The sequence below is a fragment of the Monodelphis domestica genome, chromosome 3 (genome assembly GCF_027887165.1).
Source record: "Monodelphis domestica isolate mMonDom1 chromosome 3, mMonDom1.pri, whole genome shotgun sequence".
NCBI classification, from domain to species: Eukaryota; Metazoa; Chordata; class Mammalia; order Didelphimorphia; family Didelphidae; genus Monodelphis; species Monodelphis domestica.
In genome coordinates this window covers 254,831,202-254,857,428 of record NC_077229.1, presented here as the reverse complement: position 1 = coordinate 254,857,428, position 26,227 = coordinate 254,831,202, and the positions used below count along the sequence as shown (strand labels likewise).

Genomic DNA, 26,227 nt, shown 5'->3' with positions numbered 1-26,227 from the left:
AGAGTGGGAGAAGGACTGCTATACCATCTTTGCCCACAGAGAAAAGAGAGTGGCAAAACAGGGAAGACAAATCGGTTTCCTTGTTCTGGAGGTTGCTGCTTCCTAGAAAGAGTTTGGACTTTCAGATACTTAATTTGAAAAGGCAATGCAAGATTAATTGATTCATTATATTAATTATGAGCCTGAGGCCAGATTGTACTCTCCAGAAGGAATGAATTTCTTGGAATGGAGGTTGTAGAAGTAACATAACAATGCCTGGGTTTGGTGTCCTCTTCAAGCTGACACTTTTGTTCTCTTCATCCCTGCCCATAGGCAATGGTTGTGGTTTGGGGAAGTGCGTTCTGCCTTCTTGCCCACAGTGGCAATGGCAGATTCTTTCCCTGATTCCATGACTGAATGCACTGGAAGACCTAATATATTAAATTCCAAAAGGTAATTGTTGTTAGTTTATATGGTGCTTATGTGGAATGGGCATTGGACCTGTGCTTTAATCCCAGGGCTGTTACTTGGGGGATCTTAGGTGATGTCTTTGTGTATCAGTTTTGTCATCTGTAAAATGTCTTGTCTACTTTGACAGGGTTGTTACATGAAGATACTGGGATAATGTTTATAAAAATGCTTTGTGAATGCTTTGTGATTTAGATATGGAAGGTGATACCCTAAGTGTATGAGAGGAGTATTATTTCTCAGATCTATGGACGAGGGAAGAATTTATGACTAAAGAAGAGATAGAGAGCATTATGTGATATAAAATGGATAATTTTGATTACATTAAATTCAAAAGGTTTTGCACAAACAAAAATGATACAGCTATGATCAGAAGGAAAGCAGAAAATGAGGAAATTTTTACAACAAATTTCACTGATAAAGGCTTCATTTCTCAAATATATAGAGAACTGAGTCAAATTTATAAGAATACACATCATATTCTACTTGATAAATGGTCAGAGAATATGAAGGGCAGTTTTCAGAGAAGAAACCAAAGCTATCTATAAATATATTTTAAAATGCTCAAAATCATTCTTAATTAGATAATTGCAAATTCAAACAACTCTGAGTACCTATCAGTTTGGCTAATGTGACAAAAAAAGAGAAGTGACAAATATTGGAGGGGATGTGGGGAAACTGACAAAATGCACTACTGGTGGAGCTATGAACCGATGCAGCCATTCTGGAAAGCAATTTGGAATCATGCCCAAAGGCTCAAAAAATTGTACCCTTTGACCTAGAAACCACTACTTGCTCTATATCCTATAGAGTTCAAAGAGAAGGGAAAAGACTTTATTTGTACAAAAATATTTATAGCAGCTATTTTTGTGGCATCAAAGAACTGAAAACTAAAGTGATGTCCATTAATTGGGGAATGGCTGAACAAGTTGTGCTATATGATTGTAATAGAATATTATTGTGCTATAAGAAATGACAAATAGGACAATCACACACAAATAAAACCCAAACAAGAAAGACATAAAATGATGGAAAGTGAAGTGTGCAGAATCAGGTGAATAGACAACTCCAAGGGACTTATGATGAAGGCTATCTACCATCATACAAGGAACTGATGGACTCTGAATACAGATTAAAGCATATCACTCTTCATTTCCTTCCTAAATTATTCTCTAGTATAAGTAATATGTGTTTTCTTTTATTACATGATGAACATGGAAATAGTTATTGCATGGTAGCACGTTTACAACCTGTATCATATCACCTGCCATCTTGGGGAGGGAGAGAACATGGATTGAAAAATGTTAGAAAACAGTTTTTAAAATTGTATGGCCATGTAATCTGGAAAAATATAAAAGAAAAAAGAAAATACCTAGGAAGACTTATATGAACTGATGCAAAATGCAGTGAGAAGAACCATGAAAACACTCTACACAGTAACAACAATATTGTAAGGATGACCAACCAAATGACAGCTATTTTCATCAGTACAATGATCTAGGAAAATTCTGAAGGATTTATGATGAAAAACACTATCCACCTTCAGAGTAAGAATTGATGGAGACTGACTGCAGAGCAAAGCATATTTTTTAAACCTTCCTTTATTTTTCTTGGCTTTTTTTTGGGGGGGGGAGTGTAGTCTGTGTTTTACATTATGACTAGCATAGAACTATGATTTGCATAACTGTACATGTATAATCTATATCAAAATGCTTCTCAGTGAGGGAGGAGGAAAGAGGGAGGAGAGAATTTGGAACTCACTTCTAAAAAACAAATGTTAAAAAAAATTTACATGTAATTGGAAAAAATATTTGAAAAAATAAAAATACTTTGTATGCTATGTAAATGTTAGGATTAGAGGTGTCATTTGTTAAATTGAATTATTATTTTTGAGTAGTAATTAGGATTTGCTAATGTGCTAATTGGAATTATGTACATTTTTTTAAAGCTCCCAAATATTTATCCTGGGAGATTGTAGTTCTTAAAGATATTAAAAAAAATCCTTTTACTAATAAGATTTGATTGTCTGGTACAGTGGAGATACTACTGGACTTGGAGTAAGGAAGACCTGGATTTAAATTTTATTTCACCTACTCCATGTTTGACCCAGATTAAACTACTGAATTTCTCTCAGATTTACCTTCCTCATTATTTGTCAAATGGGATTAATAATAGCACTTATCAAAGGTGATGTGGTAAAGATGAAATCAGGAAAGACATGTAGAGCCCCACCCTTCTTTGGGAATTGGCCAGGTGTCAGATTAAGTCATCTATATAGTTATCTAGCTTTTTTTAGAGGTTTTTTTTTGGGGGGGGTTGGGACCTGGAAAGGGAGGATGTTGTCAGTTTTAATTATTCTGATAATTGTATAGCCTTTTACTCTACTTTCCCCTGGTAAAAATATGACCTTAGAAATGTTATTACAAGACCACGAATAATTAATTACATTTGTGGAAATATGGGCAGATTTATCAGAACTATTTACAGATGGGAATATTGTCTCTTTTTCAATTAACTTAGAATTCCTCGCCCCACTTCCCCTCCCCACTTCCACTGAGAGGTGAGGTAGTATGTATTTATTTAAAGACTCCGTTTTGACAGCATTCTCTTTGGGTTTTGCTTACTGGGACTCTAAAAAAAAAAATTTTTTTTTAAATCCAGTTTTGGTGACTTGCTACAATCTTGAACTTTATTTGAGAATTGAGCATTGGAGAACTTTGTCTACATTAGCCATTCATTTTTTATTTAGTCTGCTTTGGCTTGAACTTGAAACGTCATCCAGTTTGGAAAACTAGAAGAATTAAATTGAGTTAAAACGCTCAGTTGACTCTGGCATAAACTAAAGGAGATCAAGTTGAATAGTTCACTTTTTTTTTTTTTAAACCAGATTCATTTAGCTATACCACTACTTTATTGAGAGGTCGGTCTTCCTAATACAAACGAAGCCCAAGACAGAATCAGACTGAAAGATGAGGTGAGAATGAAGTCTTCTCAGTAATTAAGTTTCTACGAAAAGAATAGGGAAAAGGCATTAACTTTTCCCCATTTATCTGATGAGGAAAGGGAGCCTTTCAGAAGCTTTATAACGCTGAGGAAACTTATGACCAATCCTGGGAGTCCTATTTTCTCGTCTGTGTACGGATTTGGCATTTATCTGATTAATTCGTTCAGCGGACCCATCCCAAATAAGTGTCAGCACTTTGAAAACTTTAAAACATCATATAAATGCCAGTTATTGTAATTCTGGCATCCAAATTAGTTCACATTGTGTGGGTGGGCACTGGCTGCCTTAGGTTTAAATTAGGGGCTGTGCTTCCATCTCATACATCTCACTGCACGGGGCAGGAGACTCAAGGAACTTGAACCCACGAAAGGAAAAGGGGAACTCGGTGGACTGATTGCCCCCTGCGCTCCTGTGGAGACGTACGCCCTTTCCAGGCACAAGTTATTCAAGAGGAGCTGTACGAAATGATGGACTGAAGTAATAATATCCATGAGAGTGGAAACTAAGAAATAATCCGGACTGCTGGGTTACAGGGCGGCCAAAGGAAGAAGTCTATTCTGTTTAGGTTGCAATCTTTTAAGGACCAATTAAAGTTGCCCCCCCCCCCCAATTTTGCACCTTCAACAAGTCATTAAGTCTACCCCATCACTCTCTAGTTCTTGCTTTGAACTTGAGTCTTTCTCTTTCCGAGTCCTTTTCTTTCTTCTTCTCTTTCCCCCCCACCCCCCGAAAAAAAAAAAAAACTACACACAATAAGCCCGGCAGATGTCAGTGTAGCCTAGGACTCGCGACCACAGCGGGCTGGGCTGGAAGCTTCCCTCCACCCCCCCCTCCCCCGTCCCGACTTTGCTCCCCTCCTCCCACCTGCCGCCCCCCCCCCCCCCACTCCGGCCCAAATCCGCCTCCCTTCTCCTCCCTCCCCCCTTCTCCCATTGCCTGTCACAGACTAGCTACAGAGGAAGAAGAGGAGGAGGAGGAGGAGGAGGAAGGAGAGGAGGAGGAGGAGAGACTGGGAATGAGTTGGAGACAGACACAGCCCTCCGCGCACACAGATACGCTGCTGGAGACAGACAGGGGGAGGCGGCGGCGGCGGCGTCAGGAGGAGGAAGAGGAGGAGGAGGAGGAAGGAGAGGAGGAGGAGGAGGAGGAAAGAGAGAAGGAGGAAAAGGAGAGGAGGAGGAAGAGAGAAGGAGAAGGAGGAGGAGGAGGAGCTGGAGGTAGGACACTTTCTATCAGGCAGCAGCGGCAACAGCAGCGGCAGCTTCCCTCCGCCACCTTCCCCGACCCCTTCCTCGCATCTCCCCCGCCTCCCTTTCCCCAGCCTGGGGAGGGGGTTGCTGCTGCGAGCAGGGGCAGCTGCGGGGCTCCGGGAAGGAGGCAAGTGCTGCCGCTGCCGCGTTCGTTCTCCCTCCCTCCTTCCTTCCCTCCTTCCCTCCCTCTCTCCTTATCCGCTCCTTCTCACTCCGGAGTTCCCGCAGGGGTGTCGGGAGTGGAGATGCAGTCGCGGCAGCCGCAGCTCCCGAGCTCTGGCCGGGGAATCCCGGAGAGTCGGGGAGGAGCCGCAGTCCCCGCCGCCGCCGCCGCCGCAGTCGCCGCCAGACAGACTGAAAGTCCCTGGGAAAGTGAAAGGGGGAGGGGGAGGGAGGCCCAAGTTTAAGGTCTCCGACTCTTAAAGAGACAAGACACTTCAGTCTCGGTGCGTCCCCAGCGGTCAGCCCCGGCCCTCGGGCCCTCCCACGTCTCTTCTCTGGGTTTGCACGCCCCGAGGGCATCTCTCCCAGCGTACCAGCTCCCGGGTCTCAGGCCCGGAAGGCTGCAGCTCCAGCTTGGCCCCCTCCAGACTGTCTGGCCCGGGTTAAGCCTGTCTGCAGCCCTTCCCTCTGCACTCCCCTGTCTCCGTCTCCCCAGCGATCCTCGGTCCTTAAGAGGGAGGGGGCGGCTGCAGGTGAGTGAGGCTAGGAGCTCCTTTTGGGGGAACGGGGACTGTAGGTGTCTGGGTAGGGCTCAGACGTCTGGCCTCAAGTTCAGCCACCGCGTCCGGCAGGGGTGGGGGTGGGAAACAGGGGCAAGACAATATGAAAACTGGACGGGGGGCGTCCAGGAGGGCTGAGCTGGACCGAAGGGAACTTCCAGGGGTGGGGACGGGGGAGGGGGGGTGTTGGTCACGGGTAGGAGCGGAACGGAGTCGCCACCGCCGCCCTTCCTCTGTGCTCGCCTCCGCCTGCAAGTCTTCTCTCCCTGGAGACTGGAAGTGCACACAGTCTGTCTGACTGTCTGTGCCGTGGGGTGGGGACCGGCTGGACCGGGATGGTGCAGGAGTGGAGGGAACTGCCTTAGGTCGTGGGGTTTCCCTGACCCTGCTGCAAAGGTGAATGGGGTTGCACCTTATAATCCTAGCCACTATTTTTGCTGGTCTGTTGGGCATCGTTGTTATTGCAGAAAAATTATTCTTCCTACCATTACTCCAGATAATTAGTCGGTTCCCATTGTACACTGCCTGGTGTCGCTCTGTAAGCACCGTGTACTTGCTAACTGCAGTGGCAAGAGTTAATTTTGCATAGCACAGAGTGCAGCTGCCGTAGTAGGAGCCAAGAGTTCATCCGGGTTTGGCCCCAGGTAGACCAACTCAAGTCGGCTGGGATACTGGCTGGCAGGGAAAGCCCTGCATATCATGACCATGCAGAGAACTTTTTCAGAGAAAAAATGAGGAAGGTGAGAGGGATGGCAGAAAGGCACTGACATGCAAGCCCAGAACCCAACCCGAATCAGCCACAAAACAACGCAGCTTCTACTCGCAGATACGGTTATGGTTATCGTAGTTCAAATCTAGGTTTGTCTTACTGGGCTTATCTACTGCTGATCGTCTTGCTTTGGTTGATGTAAGCAAGGTCATCAGAAGCTCATTACGTTGGCTGGGAAGTCTATTACCTTGTGTTAGACTGTTATTACACTTAGTCTGCTGTTCTGCCGAGGAGACTTGGAGGAAACGGGCTTGCTGAATTTCTCTTTGACCCTCGCCCTGGAATAAACAGGAAACAATGACTATCCAACCAAAAATCAAAGAACTCCCCTTTGTTTCGGGGTTGGATCCTGGACGTCTGCGAGGAGGCGTTCCTAGGGCTAGTCGCACTGTCATTTAGAATGTCTGAGGGTTTTTTCGGTATGATCATCTGTGGGGAATGTGGAGTACGGCGGGGCTCTTTAGCTTACTGTAATATGGGGACCGAAGGGGCATTTGCCGATTTTGAAATGTTTTTAACTTCGGGAAAAAGGCAGCATTCTTTGTTGGGAAGAAAACTCCCCCCAACCCAAACTTTTGTGGGAATAGACCCTCCATGAGAATGAGGGGACTGTGCCGTTGAGAAGACCACATCCCGCAGACATGTAAATCAGCGTCTTGTTTCCCAGACTACCGGGCTTGCACCTTTCAACAGGAAAGCAAAGCAGAGGACCTTTGTCAGTCGCCCCTTTCAAGGCAAGCCCAGCTTCAGGGAAGACTAAGACTGGTTGTTGTACCGGGATTCTCTGGGTGGCAAGCCCATTTCCTGTTACGTTTATTGATTTTAAACCAATATAATGTGTTTCTTAAGAGTCTTTTCAGTTTGGAAAAATTTCTTGGTTCTGCTTTATTCCTCGCCTCCTTCCCTCCATTGTTTTGACTGATTCTTATCGTGAATCAGTAATTCACTGAGGGTTTAAGATTGCTTCTGAGATGGTCATTCATACCTTCTACCAATATTTATTAAATGCCCATCGTGGGCAGGGCATTGTGCTAGATAGGCTCTGTGAGCTGGCCTGTGCGGTGGATATTCCCTAGGAGATGCTAGAGTTAACTGAGTTAGAGATATGTAGTGATCATAAACAAGGCTGGCCCATAAAAAGAGGCAGCCCCCGGCGCTTTCCTTTTTAAATGGGGCCTGCCACTAGACCAGCTAACTGGACGTACACACTCATATATATGCATATATAATGTTTATGTCAGATAGACAATTCCATAAATCTCTTTTAAGGCTATACAGAACTACTGCAAGGTTTTTTCTTTTCATTAAGAACATGAAATATGTATAGCCATTTTATATACATGTACAAGTACATTCTCTCTATATGCTATTTGGTGGGATGGAGGGGGGAAGTGTTGTCATAGGCAAGTGGAACTAACTCCTGGTGTGGAAATGGGTTCCATGGATAGTCGTAATTGTAATCATAGTAGGATAGAATATAGACTGGTGGCTTCATTGATATTAGGGGTTCCTGGGTGAGGAAACTTTCTTTACCAATGCAGGTCAGCACCTTCTCTGCCACTTTATAGTCTAAGAGAGTTGCTTACAGAAAGTTACTTGCCTAGAAGATAAGTGACTTACCCAGGATGAACTCTCTAGTAAATGTAATAGATAGGACTTGAACTCGGGGCTTCCTAGCTTTGAAGCCAGCTTTCTAGCTACTACGCCATGCTGCTTATAGGAATAAATAATAATAGCAATAAAAACATTCATACAGTGCTTTAAGATTTACAAGCATCCTTATATCTTTGAATTCCTTTGTCACTCACAATAATCTTCTGAGACAAGTACTATTATTATAGGCAACTCCTCTATATCTTTTAATTTTAAAGAACTGACAGGAAGCCCAAGATGTTCAGGGGTTTGCTCAGGCTCATATATACAGAAGCTGACCCTGTGTTTCTCGAACCTAGATTTACTGGCTCAATGACTCTATTCCATGATGCCTCTCTTGTGTGTGTTAATGGCACTTAGAACATTTGTGCATTTGTTATATTTATTATTTATTTTAAATGGTCATTTATTATAATATTTGTACATTTATTACACAGTAATATTTGGTCTCTAATTAGCGCTCGCAATATCAGTTGATGAATCCTAAGAAGAACATGGATTTTAAAAGGTGGTAATAGAACCTCATTGACCTTACACGGCTTAATCCTAAAACAACTTGCTGGTCATTGACAATGTACGCTTCCACTGAGAGCTCATTTAAGAATATACCAATTATGAGGACCCCAAACTAAGGTGAAATTTTATGGTAAGGTTTTAGCTTTCCTGGAGACTTTTCCTGGAAACTCCTCAGGTTTCTTAATTTTCTGCAGTAACTCTTAGAAGAGTTTTCCCATCATGGGAGGTGGTTATTATTTGTTCATGTTCACAGTTTGCTTTGGGAAATCGCTCTGTTCTTAGTAGTCTTTTGGTGATCTCTTTCTGTCTCTCTGCCCCTTCCTTCTCTCCATTTTTCTCTCCTTCCTATTCTCTTTGTCTCTATCTCTGTCTCTGTCTCTCCCTCTTTCCTTCTCTCCCTCCCTCCTCGTTTCCTCTTCTCCTCTTCCTTCCTTTCCCCCCTCCCTCCGGGGCTCAGTTTGCACAACCAAAGTCTTATGGTGGAACCCAGCCAGTGCCAGCTGTTGACTAAAGAATCTGGTGCCAATTTGTTGGTGCTTCATTTGAGAATCGCAACCCCAACCCCCTTCTAGTATAGACATACATACATAGGTAAATATTTATTTATCTCCTACTGCTGACAGTGTCTAAGAATAGTTTTCTTTCTTGGCATGTTGAGACCAAGGACCAAGTCTGCTGAGGTGTTTACAGTTTCTGACCTCGCTTAGTAGACCAGGCTTCTGAAATGTGACATGACAGCATTCTAAGTAGGAGGGGGGAAAGCCAGTGTTTCACTGAATGGACTGCAGGGGTGGTACCTTCTCCATTTGTGAGAGTGACGTCTTCTTTCCCTGGTAATCTCTGACCTATGTCAGGAGCATAGACACCAAATCATAGGACTGGGAGGTGGAAGGATCCTTAGAGTTCCTCTTAGCTAATCCTTGAGTTTACAAATGAAGAAACTGAGGCTTGAAGTACTTAAATGATTTGTCTAAACTCAGAAGCTAAAAGAGATTAGATTTAAATCCAGGTACTTTGACTCCAAATCTAGTGCCCTTCCTATTACCCCATGAAGGAAATGAGAACACATAGGGGAGCTCTTTGTTTTGAATCTTTCTCTGGGCTAGCGTGAAGCCAACCGTAAAGTGGTAACAGTAATGATGATGACGACGATGACGATGACGATGACGATGACGATGACGATGACGATGATGATATTAGCTCAAATTTATTTAACAATGTGACCTTTATAAAGGACTCTAATCGACATTCTCATTTGCCACTAAATATTCAGCAGCCAATTTATCCTATGAAACATAATACTTTAAAAAATTATTTTGGTGGAAATGTTCTCCAAATTTGACCATTTCTGGTGACTCTTGTCATCTCCCTCCTACCACATTTTTTTTCCTGTGACTATACTGTTCCTATGTCATCTCTTTTGCATGGGAAGCCACAGAAAAAGGACTCCTTATATTCTCCCCCCACCCTATTACACATTAGAAAGGCCAACACTGAAGAAATAACACTCTAGTTTTAACCTGAGAAATACCCCCCAGATAGCTTGTTCATAAAGTGAAAATGAGCAGTGTATACAAACACTGTCTAATTGGTTGAAGGCATATGACCCTCTGATTTCTTATTTTTTAGCCTTCTGAAAATTCCCACTGGAGACCCCTGATGTCCTGGAATATAAAATCATAATTAGAGTTTCTACCTCCAAGGGCTGTGAGCGTATCTAGAAATACATCTTGACCTATATTGGGGGTGTGTATGCAAGCTGAATGTAGGGTTTAAAACAGGAGGAATGTAGCAACTGTGCCCATCACGGGAAGATTTCAGCAGTAAGGCCTGCTTCTGCCCAGCTAAATATTTTTTCTTAGCGTTGTTCACTTGGTTGTTAGGCAACAAAAGGAAACAAGTAGGCACCTGTACTATTAATTACCAGGGAAATACTGTGGTGGGTTCATATTTCCAATTAATATTTTTCGGCCCAGAGAGTAGCAGGATTTGAAACCCATGTTTATGTTGCAGCATATCCATGTGGTGTATATATGGATTGCTTTTCTTTGAAATCCTATTAAAAATGGTTCTTTGGCTTTTTAAGCTGTTTTTGTGAGGACTTTTCTTTCCACCAAGCTTGTTTTCCAGATAGGTCTTGGAAATTACGAAGTCCATAGCTATAATTTCTCTCTTGATTGGCAGCTGAGAGCTTTCCCGGACAAAAATAAGGCTGTACCGTGCCAAATGGTTGACTTTTCTAGAATAAAAACTCTAAAGGGTATGTGAAAAGTCCTCTGGTTAATATATTGGCATTCCCAGAACCCACTAAAACTCCGGCAGGCTGCCAGACACCACTTAATGAGGATGCAGAATGTCTGGCACAAATCCGCATGAGCAGAAAAGGGGGGGTGGGAAGCTATACATCCACACCCTTTATTAATTTTTAATGACTCTACTTTTGTTTTTCAGTTTTGCTGTGTACCCCTAGCACTGGCCCCTGTGACCCTATTGCCCCCCCACTCCCCCCCAACCCCAGCATGGATTTCTTTCTTTATCTCCTTTCTGGGGATCGGGAGGTAGGGCAGTGGAGCCCCACAAGGTTGGGGATAGGAGACCGCTCTGATTTTTGTGGTCCTTTTGTTATCATGTTTGGGGTTGGTGGGAGAGGAGAGAAAGGAGCAGAAAGGGAGATGACAGCTATTTTATGATGCTTTATTGTCTGCTGGAAAAGAAAAGCATTTAAGAAACTTTAAGTTTGTCAGACAGTTTATATGACAGTGCAAGTTGGTGCTTGCCAAGCTCCAGACAGATTGTTAATGTTACATGACAGGGATAAATAAATTACTGCTGTCTGAGACACGCACCCGCTGCAACCCCCGGTAGAGCTCTGTCTGCTGCCGAGGAGGGAGCCCAAGGTATGGATGTGGAGCGTCATGGCCGGCCTTCTGCTCACTAGCTGGAATTCGAGGACTCCATTCGGAAATGAAAAGGGTGTGTTCTTTTCTTTCTTTCTTTTTGGCTTGGCTGCAGGGCAGTATAACACACACCGCAGTCCAAGGTTCTTCATTTTCTCAGGCTTGCTCCTCTTAAAACCGAGCGCCTTTTCTTCCCCTCCATCAGTTTTTCACCCCATACTCCCCCGCCGCCCCGTCCCTGCCACCTCCTTCTCTTCTTTTCCATCTTGTAGCTGAAGTTTCCCCCTAGAAAACTCAACTTTGTTCTTAGCGCAGGGCCCAAGGTTTCACCAAAGCCACTTTCAGACTGTTTACTGTAATGGTTCTACAGGTGCAGACACTGACAGTGAAATGGTCTGAGATAAGTGGCTGAGCAGTGCTGGGCTGGGCAAAGAGACGGTGTGGCACTCCTTGGGCAAAATGTACTTTCATCTCGGGCAATCTGGGTGCTGAGCTGGCAAGGTCTCAGAGGCAATGAATTTAATGGTCTTATTCCAGTTGTTAGTGGACACTCTGCCCACAGTATAGAGCCACCTCATAAGCTGGACCCCTGCCAAATGATTAGCCATTATCTGTAGACAAGATTCAGGACTAGGAACAAGAATAGTGATTTTTAAGATCAAGAATCGGATGCATGTGAGCAGAATATACCTGTAAATAGTCAGTTACTGCCCAGACGTGTGTACCAGCTCAAGCACCCTGTTCTAGAGGATACCTTTTCTGATCCTTCCCATTGCGAGTGCTCTCCCTCCCAAATTAACTTGGGTTTAATTATCTTATGTGCCTATGTAGGTATTCATTTATACTATACACGTATGTTATAATATATATACTATTGTATATTTCTATATACCACATAATATATTATATTTCACACTTAGATATACCATACTATTATATATTTATATATGTTCTATATACTATTATTATATAGAATATATGCTATTACATATTTATATGCCATATTATGTATGTTCTATATTATATATACATTTAAACTTCTCTTCTGTCTTAAAATCAATACGAAGTATTAGTTCCAAGGCAGAAGAGCGATAAGGGCTAGCAATTGGGGTTAAGTGACTTGTCACACAGTTAGGAAGTGTCTGAGGCCAGATTTGAAGCCAGCATCTCCCATCTCCAGGCTTGGTTCTCTATCCACTGAGTCACCAAGCTGGCCCTCTGTATTTACTTTTATATGTACTTGTCTCTCAGTGAGAATGTAGTAGAGATTGTCTCTAGCACACAGTGCTTACTAATACTCATTGACTGGTTGTCGATACCTGACAAAACGTCATCGAATTATCCTGCGTATTTTTACCTCCCAACCTCTTCCAAGTATTTCATCCCAATGTCCAGTCATCTCCAAGTGAGGCTGAGGGTCTGTTTCATTGTCACAGTGTCCATTTAACTTCCCATCCTTTCCCCAAACAGTATATTTCCTAAAGCTTCGGCTTAAACAAGTAATGGATTTGGGTTTATATCTAACATGCTGTTCTTTCACTCCAGAAAGGCAACACCCAGTTGGGGAAGGGAATAAGAAGTTTGTGTTGCATTGTTTAGAGTGTGGAGGACCCCTGCCCTCACCCCAGTCTTCCCACCGATTGGGGCAAGCAAAGCCATAAGTAGGAATTGTACCTGGGATGATGGGAAGCAGACAGAATTCTGGGAAGGGCTGGGGTAGGGTGGGAAGACTATTTCCTGGGACATTTCAAGGTTTCTAAGCAGCTGAGGGACTAAAAGTGCTCCTGGGAGGAAGGAGTTGGCAAGGGTCATAGGGAATGAAGAGAAAGAGGGTGCCCTGAGTGGGTGCCCTATAAATCTGTTTGCTCTGCCCCGGGTAGAAACAGGTGTTTCTCTCTAAGAGAACTCTTGTTTTCTAAGGCAGGACCCCAAGAATGGATGGAAGGAAGCAATACCATTGTCTGTATCACTTCTAGAATGATAAAAACAGAAGAATGACTTAGCTAGACCTCTCAGGCCATCATCTGCTATAGACTTCCAATGGATCTCAGCTAAGTGAATGTAGTCACAAGACAACATATTTTGTATCTCTTTCTGCCCTTGTACTTCTCCCATTTTACTCTTCCGCTCATCTGTTCTTTGTATTTCTTCCTTCTTTCTTGCTGCTCTTTACCCTCCCCCCATTCCTCCATTCTGTACTTTCTTGCCCTGTGGTCTCCCCTCCCTCTTTTTATTTTCTCTCCCCATGTTTCCCCGCCTTGGCTCTGGTGAGAACCTCAAAGTGGGAAATGGGGTCACTGAATCATGAGGATAAGGACTGTACCTTGTTCATCTCTATTTCCCTCAGCACCTCTCACGGTGCCTTGATCAATGAAGTTTTATGGAACTGAATTAGATGGAATTGATAGCATCATCTTGTATGTCCCTTGAGCTCCTTGATAGAAACACTGAATATAAATCTGAGCTGCCAGCAGTCCTGTTAGAAGTTTACTTTTTAGTAAAACAAACTCTTAAACATTTTTTCAAAATTTAAAAAATAACCCTAACCTTCTGTCTTGAGTCAATACTGTGTATTGGCTCCAAGGCAGAAGAGTGTTAAGAACTAGGCAATGGGAGTTAAGTGACTTGCCCAGGGTCACCCAGCTGGGAAGTGTCTGAGGCCAGATTTGAACCTAGGACCTCCCGTCTCTAGGCCTGGCTCTCAATCCACTGAACCACCCAGCTGCCCCGACTCTTAAACATTTTAAAGACATTATCTAATTTGTCTCAAAGGTATTTTTCAAAGGTAGTTAGGCAGAAGGGGCTATGACCTCCTTTTTATAGGAGATACTGTTGAGCCATGAACAGGAGTTCCAGTGATTTGCCAGAGGTCAAAGAATGAGTCACAGGGAAATTCTCCATTCTTTTAGGTTTCAGTCACTTACACACACACACACACACACACACACACCCCAGAGACATGAATTGCTATAGTTTTTGTTTCACTTTATGAACATTAAAAACATAAAATCGTCTCTCACGTTGTTTTAAGAATTCGACATGTTTGTACCAGGGAAGGCATATCAGTCAATCAGCCCAGATGAGCCTCTCCCGTGTATTTAACACATTTAGAACCTGGATGGTGGGTCTGGCCTAGGAGAGCCAAGATATCTTTGGGGTCTTTAATCAGGGCTTCCACAAGCATATCTATGACTGTGCAGCGTCTCCCCTGCTCTCTCTTGAGGTTATGGTTTTGAAAGTACAAAGCCCTAGGGAAGAAGGACCAGTAGAAAGAACCCAAGATTTGGAGTAAGAGGACTGCGGTCAAACCCGGCCTCTTCTACGTATTACCTGTGTACTTTTGGGTCCTAAAGGTGTCGAGGTCTCAGTTTCCCTAGCTACACGATAAAGGAGTTGCTTTGATTTCAGTCAAAGATATCTGACCCTATATTTTTATGAATAAAGAAGGTGCAGCGGGCATGCTTGCTTCAGTCTTAAACATACTCTGGTAGGGTCTCAACACTGCTCCAGGATAGTGTATATCCAGGCTGTATCTCCTTTCCAGATTACCTTATATTTAACTACTCTATGTATGTCTGTATTCATTAATTTTACATTTATGCTGTCTGAATGTACTTGTCTCCCTATTAGAATATAAGCTTATTGTGAGGAGAGATTGTTTACTAGGCTCCTTTCCAGCTCTAAATCTATGATCATTTAAAATATGTTGTCTGTAGAAGTAATCATGTTCTCTCTCTGTCTCTGTTTCTGTCTCTCTCTCACTTCTCTCTTTCTCTGTCTCCCTCCCTCCCTGTCTCTCTCTCTTCTCTTTCTCTGTCTCTCTTCTCTCTCTGTCTCTCTTCCTCACTGTCTCTGTCTTTTGTCTTTTTCTCTCCCTCTCTGTCTGTCTGCCCCTCTCTCTCCTCTTTCTCTGAACTGTCTTTGTCTCTCTGTCTCTCTATTTATACACATATATGGATATTAATAATGCCTTACATTTGTTTAGTGTACTTTGAGCCACAGATGAATAGATTTTTAGATTTAGAGTTAGAAGTCATCTCCTTCCCTTTTTAACAATTCAACATAGTAAAAAAATGCACATATTAGCCATGTCCTAAGACATGATCACTCTGTTCTTTGAGACCATCACTCCATTGTTAGAAGGTGGGTAGCATGCTCCATCGCCAGTCCTTTGGAGTTAATTGATGGATATTTATTGATCAGAATTCTTTTTTTTTAATTTTATAGTATTTTATTTGATCATTTCCATGCATTATTCATTAAAGACAAAGATCATTTTCTTTTCCTCCCTCCCACCCCCCGTAGCCAATGCGTGATTCCACTGGGTATCACATGTGTTTTTGATTCGAACCCATTGCCATGTTGTTAGTATTTGCATTAGAGTGTTCATTTAGAGTCTCTCCTCTGTCATGTCCCCTCAGCCATTGTAGTCAGGCAGTTGCTTTTCCTCAGTGTTTCTACTCCCTCAGTTTGTCCTCTGCTTATGAATAGTGTTTTTTCTCCTAGATCCCTGCAGATTGTTCAGGGACATTACACCACCACTAATGGAGAAGTCCATTACGTTCGATTATACCACAGTGTATTAGTCTCTGTATACAATGTTCTCCTGGTTCTGCTCCTCTCGCTCTGCATCACTTCCTGGAGGTTGTTCCAGTCTCCATGGAACTCCTCCACTTTATTATTCCTTTTAGCACAATAGTATTCCATCACCAACATATACCACAGTTTGTTCAGCCATTCCCCAATTGATGGGCATCCCCTCGTTTTCCAATTTTTGGCCACCACAAAGAGCGCAGCTATGAATATTCTTGTACAAGTCTTTTTCCTTATTATCTCTTTGGGGTACAGACCCAGCAGTGCTATGGCTGGGTCAAAGGGTAGACATTCTTTTATCGCCCTTTGTGCATAGTTCCAAATTGCCCTCCAGAATGGTTGGATCAATTCACAACTCCACCAGCAATGAATTAATGTCCCTACTTTGCCACATCCCCTCCAGCATTCATTACTTTCCATAGCTGTCATGTTAGCCAATCTGCTAGGTGTGAGGTGATACCTCAGAGTTGTTTTGATTTGCATCTCTCTGATTATAAGAGATTTAGAACACTTCTTCATGTGCTTATTAATAGTTTTGATTTCTTTAACTGAAAACTGCCTGTTCATGTCCCTTGCCCATTTATATTGATCAGAATTCTTGTCTGATTTCAAAGTTGTTTTTCTGTACAGTTTAACTTCCTCATTTTATTGATGTCCAGAATAACTTACCTGAGGTCTGACAGATAGTTAGAGAAGGGTTGGAATTTTTATCTAAGTCTTCCAACTTTGAACCCAACACTCTTTCTACTTAACCTGTTATGCTATATGAAAATTCTAGGTCTAGTCCATAACATCTCTCATTTGAACTTATTAATGGGACTCCTGGTTTCCAATCTCTTCTCTCTCTAATGAGTCTTTAATACAGCTGCTATGATAATATTTCTAAAGCATTCATTGGATCTTCAGAGGGGCAGCTCAGTGGCTCAGTAGATAGAATGCCAGGCCTGAAGACAGGAGGTTGTGGGTTCAAATTTGACCTATAGCTGTGTGACTTTGGGCAATTCACTTAATTCCAATTGCCTAGACTTTAGTATCAATTCTAAGATAGAAGATAAGGGTTAAAAAAAAAAAGAAGGATCCTCAGAGTCTCCCTATTGAATCTAAGATAAAATACAAATTCCTTAACTTGGAATTTAAAGCCCTTCACAGGTTAGATTTCTAGATTTATTTCATATTTCTTCAGGCACTCTGTATTTGTTAGACACAAACTAACCTGTTTCCTGTTTTCCAAACTCTTGAGTTCCTTCTCGCATTTTAGTACTTCCTGCTCCATTGCCTCCACCTCCTAAAGTCCCAAGCTTCCTTTAAGACTTATCTCATGACATTTCCTTTTGATGCCTTTTCTGATTCATCCAGTTATTAGTCCTTCTTCCTCAAATTAATATATAAATACTCATTATGTTATAATTCCCTAGTATAGAAATTCTGAACCTGGGATATATTGAATGTGTTTTTTACTTTTATTTCGTTAAGCATTTCCCAAATACGTGCAAAAAAGTTTAAACAATCATTCCAAAAAACCTTTGAATTCCAAATTCTTTCTCTCCCTCCTATTTTGATTATATGTGAAGTCATGCAAAGTATATTTCCATATTATCCATGTTGCAAAAGAAAAAGAAAATAAAGCAAAAATAAAGTAATAAAAATATGCTTCAGTCTGCATTCAGAGTTCATCACTTTTCTCTCTGGAGGGAGATAGCATTTTTCATCATGGATCCTTTAGAATTGCCTTAGATCATTGGCTTGATCAGGACAGCTAAGCCTTTCGCAGTTGATCATTGTACAATATTGCTGTTACTTATGTATAATGTTCCCCTGGTTCTGCTTACTTCATTTTGTATGAGTTTGTATAAATGTCCTCTGGTTTTTCTGAAACTATCCTGCTCACTATTTCTTATAGCACTAGTATTCCATTATAATTATATATATAAACAATGACTTGTTTAGTCATTCCTCAATTGATGGGCATCCCTTCAATTTCCAATTCTTTGTCATCACAAAAAAGAGCTGCTTTAAATATTTTTGTACTTACAGGACCATTTCCCTTTTCTTCAATCTCTTTGGGATACAGACATAGTTGTAGTATTGCTGGATCAAAAGGATGCACAATTTTGTAGCCCTTTGGGTGGGTGTGCTTGCAAATTGTTCTCCAGAATGGTTGGACTAGTTCATTACTCCCAATTTTTCTTCATCCCTGCTAGCATTTATCATGTTCCTTTTCTGTCATGTTAACTCATCTAGAGTTGCTTTAATTTGCATTTCTCTTATTTTCTCTTATTATTATTTTATTGACTTGGCTTTCTTACAACAATTAATATTTCTCCAATTGCTTAAATCTGTCTTTGAGTGAAAAGTTATGTAATTGTATTCATATAATTCCTGGGTTTGTCTTGGCAGGTAGACTCCTAAGTATTTATATTGCCTGCAGTCGTTTTAAATGGGATTTCTTTTTCTATCTCTTCCTGCTGGGTTCTGTTAGTAGTATGTAGTAATGTTGATGATTTATGTGAGTTCATTTTATATGCTGTAGTTTTGTGGAAGCTGTTGTTTCAACTATTTTAGATGTTTCTACTATTTTAGATTTAAAATAAAATTTATTTTAAAAATTTTAGATGATTCTGTTGGGTTGTCTAAGTGTACCATCAATTCATCGGCAAAAAGTGATAGTTTTGTTCCATCCTTGCCTATTTTTATTCCTTCAATTTCTTTTTTTCATCTTATTGCTATATATAGTAAGCATTTCTAGTATAGCATTGTGTAACATTGATAATGGACATCCTTATTTCACACCTGGTACTGCTGGGAAGGCTTCAAGTTTATCCTTGTTACAGTTCATTGTTCCTCTTGGTTTTAGATAGCAAAGCCTCCCATTTTTTTTTTTAAGACCCTTACCTTCTGTCTTGGAGTCAATACTGTGTATTGGTTCCAAGACAGAAGAGTGGTAAGGGCTAGGCAATGGGGGTCAAGTGACTTGCCCAGGGTCACACAGCTGGGAAGTGTCTGAGGCCAGATTTGAATCTAGGATCTCCCATCTCTAAAAGCCTCCCATTTTAAGAAAGGCTCCATTGATTTCTATGCGTTCTAGTGTTTTATATAGGAATGAATGTTGTATTTTGGCAAATTCTTTTTCTATGTCATTGATATAATCATATGACTTTAAAAATTGCAATTTATTTGCATATCTGTTATATTAAAATATCCAGGTTAATGCCAAATCTCTCTCCCTAATTTTCATTAGAAAAGTTCTTTTGGCAAAATGGTATACACGTATAAAAAACTATATCTTGTTTATTTTTATTTATCAGTTCTTCCTTTGGAGGTGGATATACACAATTCATTCTTCAAACAATATTTCTGTTGCTATATATAATGTTCCCTTGATTATGCTTGTTTTGCTCTTCTTCACTTCATATAAGTCTTTTCCATGTTTTTTTTTTAAAAATTAACCTGCTTGTCATTTCTTACAGCACAATAGTGTTCCATCACAATCATATGCCATAATTTATTTAGCCATTTCCCAGTTTTGGGGCATCCCTTTAATTTCCAATTGATATGGTCAATCATACCAATGATTTTTAATAGAAAATCTGCCCTGCATTCCTGGTATAAATCACATCTGGTTAGTGTATGATCTTTGTGATATAGTGCTATAATCTCCTTGCTAGTACTCTATTTAAATTTCTGTATCTATATTCATTAAGGATATTATTCTATAATTTTCTTTCTCTGTTTTTGTTTTCCCTGGTTTAGGTATCAAAACCATATTTGTGTCATAAAAGGAATTTAGTAGCATTCTATTTTTTCTTTTTTTTTCTTTATTTAATTGGCCAATTTAGAACACTATTCCTTGGTTACAAGAATCATATTCTTTCCCTCACCTCCCCCCACCCCTTCCTGTAGCCAACATGCAATTCCACTGAAGACTCTTATTTTTTCAAAGTTTATATAATATTGCGATTAGTTGCCTCCATTGGCTCTGTCTCGGGGTTCAGGCGTTTTCCACTGTTGTTTTCAGAGTTCATTCTTGGGATTTGGAAGTTTTTGGTGCTTTTCACAGGTTGTGATCCAGGGAGAGGTCAGGTCATTGCTCTCTTGGTCTACCTTTGGTACCCGTGGGACTACTATTGATACTGCTCCTCAGGGCCCCTGATCCATCGGGCCCCTCAGTGATTCTGTTACTGTTCCTAGGGGCTTCCTCCCTCCCTCCCTCCCTCTCTCTCTCTCTCTCTCTCTCTCTCTCTCTCTCTCTACTCTCTCTCTATCTCTCTCTACTCTCTCTCTATCTCTCTGTCTCTGTCTCTGTCTGTCTGTATCTCTTTCCCTCTGTCTCTCTTTCCTTTTCTCCTTTCCTTTTCTCTCCCTCCCTCCCTCTGTCTCTTTCTGTCTCTGTCTCTGTCTCTATCTCTCTGTTTCTGTCTCTCTCTGTCTGTCTCTGTCTGTCTCTGTCTCTCTGTCTCTGTCTCTGTCTCTGTCTCTGTCTCTGTCTCTGTCTCTCTCTTTCTCTCTCTCTCTCTCTCTCTCTCTCTCTATATATATATATATATATATGTATATATATATATATATATTTAGCACAAGGGTCCCCTATAATTTCTTTCTGACCAGTTGCCAGACCCCCCTTACCTGCTTAAGAGCTTCTGAAGTTGCTTCTGATTCTGTCACTGCCAACTTGTCCCATGCAGGTGTTTCTGCCATTTTGGGCTATGGAGCAGCCTTGTCCCCCATGTCATAGATCTCTTTTCTATCTCTTTTCTTGTCTTGGCTGGAAGAATGCCTCACTGACCTTTGGTTGACTGCCACTCCAGAATATGATTTGAAGTGTTATTTTTAAATTGTTTGAAGGGGAATGTTGGGAGAATTCAGCTGAATGCTTTCTTTATTCCACTGTCTTGACTCTCCCCACCCCACCCCAAGTCCTTGTGAACTTTTAAAAACTATTTTAATAAATGTATCCAATATAATTGATTTCCCATGTAATCTTTTTTGAATTATTTTATGCATTTAGAAACATCAGTCTGAGAAGGAGTCTGTTGGTTTCACCAGACTGAAAAAAGTGTCTATGACATAATAAAAGGATAGGAATCCCTTAGCCAATAGAACACTAGCTCCTTGAGGTCAAGGACTGCTTAATTTTTTTTTTCTCTGTGTCCTCAGTGCCTAGTACCTGTACACTGCATGTAGTAGGCCCTTTATAAGTACTTGCTGGATTGGATAAAAGATTTTTTTTTTGCTTTGTTTTTCTGCTTCTTTAACTTTTGCCCTAATTGAAATCATACCAGTGGAGTGAGGACTGCCAGGAGAGCAAATCTCCAAATTTGTTTGCTTTGAATGGCTCTAAGTGGTAGTACCCTATCCTTTCACCCTGTCTGTTCAAGTTTCCATTACTACCTTGTGAAATGGAATTCTCTTTCATTCACCTTGGCCCCTAAGGTGAAAATGGAAATGAGTTTTTGTTCCCAACATATATTTTTGTACTTGTTTAATGATAAACATGCTAACATTTGTGCCACCCAAGGCCCTCTTTTGCTCTGCTCCCCTTTCCAAAGTTTGCTTGGTTCCACTCAAGGAAGACCAGGGATGAAGCTTATATATTAATTACCTCCTTAAAAGGCTTCCCTTTCTTGAGTCTCCTCCTGGCTGAGAAGGATGGAAAAAGAAATCTGTTTGGCAATTGTGACAGTAAAGATGAATTTAGTTCTTCCATGTTTGAATGGCAAGTCTTTAGTTGAATGATTAGTACCGGAGACACTGGAGACACTTCATAATTCTGATTTTTAAAGGCTGGACCATCACTTCCTCTAATTAAAGACAAACTATGGTGTTAGCCCAACAATGTGGAGTTGTTCTATTTGGGAATGTAAGTTGCCCTGGGTGTGTCCAAATCTCTGTAATAATAAACTACATTATGATAGGAATTGTTTATATTTTGCTCTGGGATAGAGGCCTTCCAGGAGTGAAATTACTTAGTAAATTGCACTGGACCACTTAGATATACTACCCAGAAGCACAGGATGTCCGGTGCTTGTTGATTCACGGCAATGGTGCTGTCTTGTTGATTGTCCCTGATCTCCACTGGCCTTTGGGTCAGGCAATCTTCCTTCCTTCCATCGCTCAAGCCCAGGCCTACCATCATTGGTGTCCATTTAGTGCTTCAAAAGCAGAGCAAACTTCATTTTATTGAAAGCAGTTTCGTGGGTGCAAAGGCTTTATAAGCACAAAGCATGGAGAAGACTGCTAATGGAACTGGGATGGAGTCCCAGAGGCTGGGTGGGTCTTGGGCCCAGCTAATACAGTAAGTGGTTTGATCAGTGGAGTTGTTCATCAGCAGAGAGTGGATTTGGTCCAGGGCCACGGAAGAGGCAAAAACCTGATTTCACCATTTTCTTTGCTGGGCCCCTGTTTGATTGCTTTGATTAACTTTGAGCAAGATGCAGATTGAGGTACGCCATGGGTGCTGCTGGAGAATCACATGGGGAAATGGCAGACCATGTTGCTGGAAACTTGGCTCAGGGTGCTCTAGGTGACTGAAAATTCAGCTTGCTTAATTTCTCCTTGTGATTACTTTTGGCCAATGTGTGCTGAGGTTGACAAACTTTTGTTTAGTTTGACTCCAGTGGATTTGGCACTCTCTCCTCCAGCAAAGTGATAAAATGCCAGAATATTTTCCTAACAGGGATAGAGGGCCTTGGGGGAAATAATAAATGTCTGTTTTCAAGGGTGGAGGTAATGTTTAGAATATACAGACATAACTGAAAGTTTTATGGGGTGGACTTTTTTTTTTTTGCTACTTGGGTTATTAAGGTAAATTTTATGCTTTTTTAAACAACAGATCGGTTCTCTAACTTTTAAGACTTAAATATAGGATGAAAAGTCCTTTCATTTCAAAATTAGAGACCTTAGAAATATCCAGGTCTGGAATTTTTCCATCTGAGAATGAATACAGAATAATAGACTTGTAGAATGTTAGAGCTGGGAGATACTTCAGAGATCACCTAAATTTGAAGCCCCTTATTTCACAGGTGGAAGAAAAATAGAGATTCAGAAACTCATCAATTTATCACACAAGTGGCCAGGAGCAGAGTGGGGAATCTGGTTCTCCTTACTTCCAATACACTGATCATTACTCCCATTTCATTGTTGGTTTTTCATTACACACTTACATGTGACACACTGCCATGTGCTCTAAGATCCAGTGACACTGTCTTTCTTGTTCTTTCCTCAAATAGGATGTCCCATCTCTTGACGCCAGGCATTTTCATCCATTGCCCCCCACCTCTGGAATGGTAATCCTCCTCATTGCTGCCTCCTAGCTTCCCTAACTTAAAGTCCCAGCTACAAATCCCACCTTCTAGAAAAATTCTTCCCTAGTCCTCTTAATCCTAATGCCTTCTCTCTGTTGATTATTCACATTTATCCTCTTATTTGTACATAGTTGTCTGCATGTTGTCTCCCCATTAGATTGTGAGCTCTTTGAGGGCAGGGACTGTCTTTTGCCTTCTTGTATATCTAGAGCTTAGCACACATAGTAGGTGTGCAATAAATATTTATTGAATGACTATTCTGTTCTTTCATGCCATTTGAGTTCACATGTTGGCCTGATGCTTGGAAGATATATTTTGAACAATTATAGGTATTATCAGAAGTGGTAACATGTGATTCCAATATTCATGGAATGAGATTCATGGAAATAATATTGCAAAAATTAAATTGATGGGTCCTTCTGCTCTCAGCACTAGAGCTTCACATCTTGTTAGTGCTCAGACAGTTAGCCTTGGTAGGAGTGATGGGTTATGCATTTAAGGCATATTATCCTAGGCATCATTCTCTAGTGGCAAAACATCAGAGTAGAACAAAGCTTATTCCAGATCTATCTGCTCTCTTTTTCCTATTGTATTTGATGAGTAAATGCTAGCTAATGTCAGTGGGAGAAAGAACAATAAGCAAAGCCATCCACTGTGTTCTGTTTTTAAATCAGAGAGGTTCTGGCTCATTTGCTGGTCTTGAGTAAGTAGAAGACTATAGTATTTGGATTTTAGGAAGAGTACTGGCTTCATTATGGTTCTATTGCTTTCCATCTGAAAGAACTTTGTAAATCACTACTTCTCAGTAATGTAATAGTTGCATTATTTGTAAAATAAAGAGGTTTCAGATCTTTGAACACTGTGTTCTTCTATAGAATGCATAATTTTTATAAGCCTTGCATTAAATGTCAGGAAGGCAGATGTTTTAAACTTTTTCATGTGGTTAAAAAAATACTACCTTATATTTGAATGGCACTTATAATCCTGAAAACTTTTCACATCTGGTATTTTATTTTATATACCTTTAATCAAGGTAAAAGGCTTTTATTAAAGAGACAAATGCACCTGAGAAAAGAAGTATAGAGAGAAGTATAATTAACAATTTTGATGACTATTCTTTCTTGCCAGGGATACCAACTAGGATTGTGAGATTCAGGTCTGATTTGTGCTCCAGAGAGAAACTGATTTAGAGAAGGAAATCATATTTCTCTCTTTTGTATCTGTATAACATGAAGTTTTTCTAGGGTCAGCAGGTCAGAAGCTATGTGACTGAGAGAACATAAATTTGAGAGAGGGCAATAAAATATCTAGGAATCCAATTTTTAAAATAACAGTTCCAGTCAATTAGTAGTTAGATCAAACTACGACAAGTTTCTCAGGATGTAAGTCTGGAAAAGTAAACTTTAGAAGTTGGGATGCAGCTTTAATAAAATGTGGTATAAAATTGGGGGAGTGATATTTCTGGGAAAGCTAGTCTGTCTCTCCAAGGAACATGACTGTCCTGGGAACATCTCCTGGAATAATATTCAGGTCCATTTCTTATGAAGGATCCTGGACCAAAAGCCTAGCATGCTATGTGTTGATGTATTTTTTGTTTATTTCTATGAAGGTACAGGGATATTTGTTGTTACAAATTATAAGCACTTGAAGGATAGAAGGACCAGGTGATTTTTCATCTTCCAATCTCCATTGCCTAGCACAGTGCCTTGACTTATTCGGTGCTTAATGAAAGAACATTTGTTGATTCAATCTTGGTTGTTAACCTGGAGTGAAGAGATAATGTACTTGAACACGATCCTTTCCCATGCTTCCTCTGATTGCTTTGGACTTCTGTCTACCTGCTGTTGTCCACAGGTTGTATTGGGGTGCAAGGGTTCTCTTTTCTTAACAGTGTTTTGGCTCCTGTTAGAACATCAGTTTGTCCAGCTTTGTGTAAGTTCATTTAAGTTCTCCCTTCCAGCAAAATAGTTTTCATTCCATTTAATGGCCCTTTGTCCCTAGTTGCATAATAGTGTGTTTCTGATTTAACCTCTTAATTTTAGCTTCACTGATCAATGAACAACACCTATTATTCTCTGATTCCTATGTGTCAGGTACTAGGGATATAAAGAAGAAAAAAAAATACAGTGCCTGCCCACAAGGAGCTTACGTTTTAATGGGAGAGGCAACATGTATGTAAACAAGTACATATACAAGATAGATGGAAGAGATAGTAACCTTAGAAGAGAATTACTTCCTTTTCACACAACGTCATAGTATCAGATCTGGAAGGGACTTCAGAGGCCATTTAGAATCTCATTTTTCAGGTGAAGAAACTAAAGTTCAAGAACATTATTTGACTCGCTCAGGGGCACACAGGTGGTAAATGTCAGAGATGCACAGTTCTGAGCAAATAGTAGGCACTTCATAAATGTTGGCTGACTTGTTGACTTGAAATGAGTGGGATTTGAACTTAGGGAAGCCGATTCCAGGGTTGCTATTCTTTCAGTGGTATCAAGCTGAATTATTATCATGCCTAACCCTTCTGCCTTAGTTACTAAGTCATAAGATTTCTCTTTATATTCCAAGTAAAAGTCATTTACACTGACTTTCACACTTTTGTCACAGTTTTCTGCTATTTCTCCTCCACAAACCTGAGAAGAGCTGCCTGAAAGCTCTTCTCACTTTACATTGTGATTTCCAGGGCTGCCTTTTTTGTTTTTTTTTGTTTAAAGAACTCTAAGTACTTTTGAAATGTAGGAGAACAGCCTGCTGACCAGTCTGTTACACTTTACTCTCTCATTAGTCCTGTAAGTTTTATGAAGAGAGCAGAAAACACCCACCCACCCAATTTCAGATCATCTTCAACAATTTAGAGGAAGGCAGTGGCATTTTCTGATGTTCTCAAATGATTGGTTTGCTGACCAATAGATGCACATTGAGGTGATGCAATGGATAGAGCATGCAACCTGAAATCAGGAAGACTCACCTTTGTGAGTTCAAATGCTGTGTCAGACACTTACTAGCTGTTTGAGCCTGGGAAAGTCACTTAGTCTTAATTGCCTTAGTTACCTAAAATGAGCTGGAGCAGGAAAT

The 26,227-nt window shown here is 40.9% G+C and overlaps 1 protein-coding gene across 8 annotated transcripts in view; it reads left to right on the top strand.

Annotated features, from left to right (window-relative positions):
• Positions 1 to 4,410: 4,410 nt before the first annotated feature.
• The window catches only part of LDLRAD4 (low density lipoprotein receptor class A domain containing 4), a 637,530-nt gene continuing 615,713 nt past the window's right edge, over positions 4,411 to 26,227 (top strand). For 5 of the 8 annotated variants that reach the window (XM_056820774.1, XM_056820777.1, XM_056820778.1 and 2 more), the window contains exon 1: positions 5,258 to 5,396. The gene's annotated coding sequence lies outside the window, so the exon portion shown is untranslated. Of the gene's footprint in view, positions 4,669 to 5,257; positions 5,397 to 12,371; positions 13,320 to 26,227 lie in introns of those variants that run through there. The other 3 variants (XM_056820770.1, XM_056820773.1, XM_056820769.1) reach the window with 2 other exon arrangements.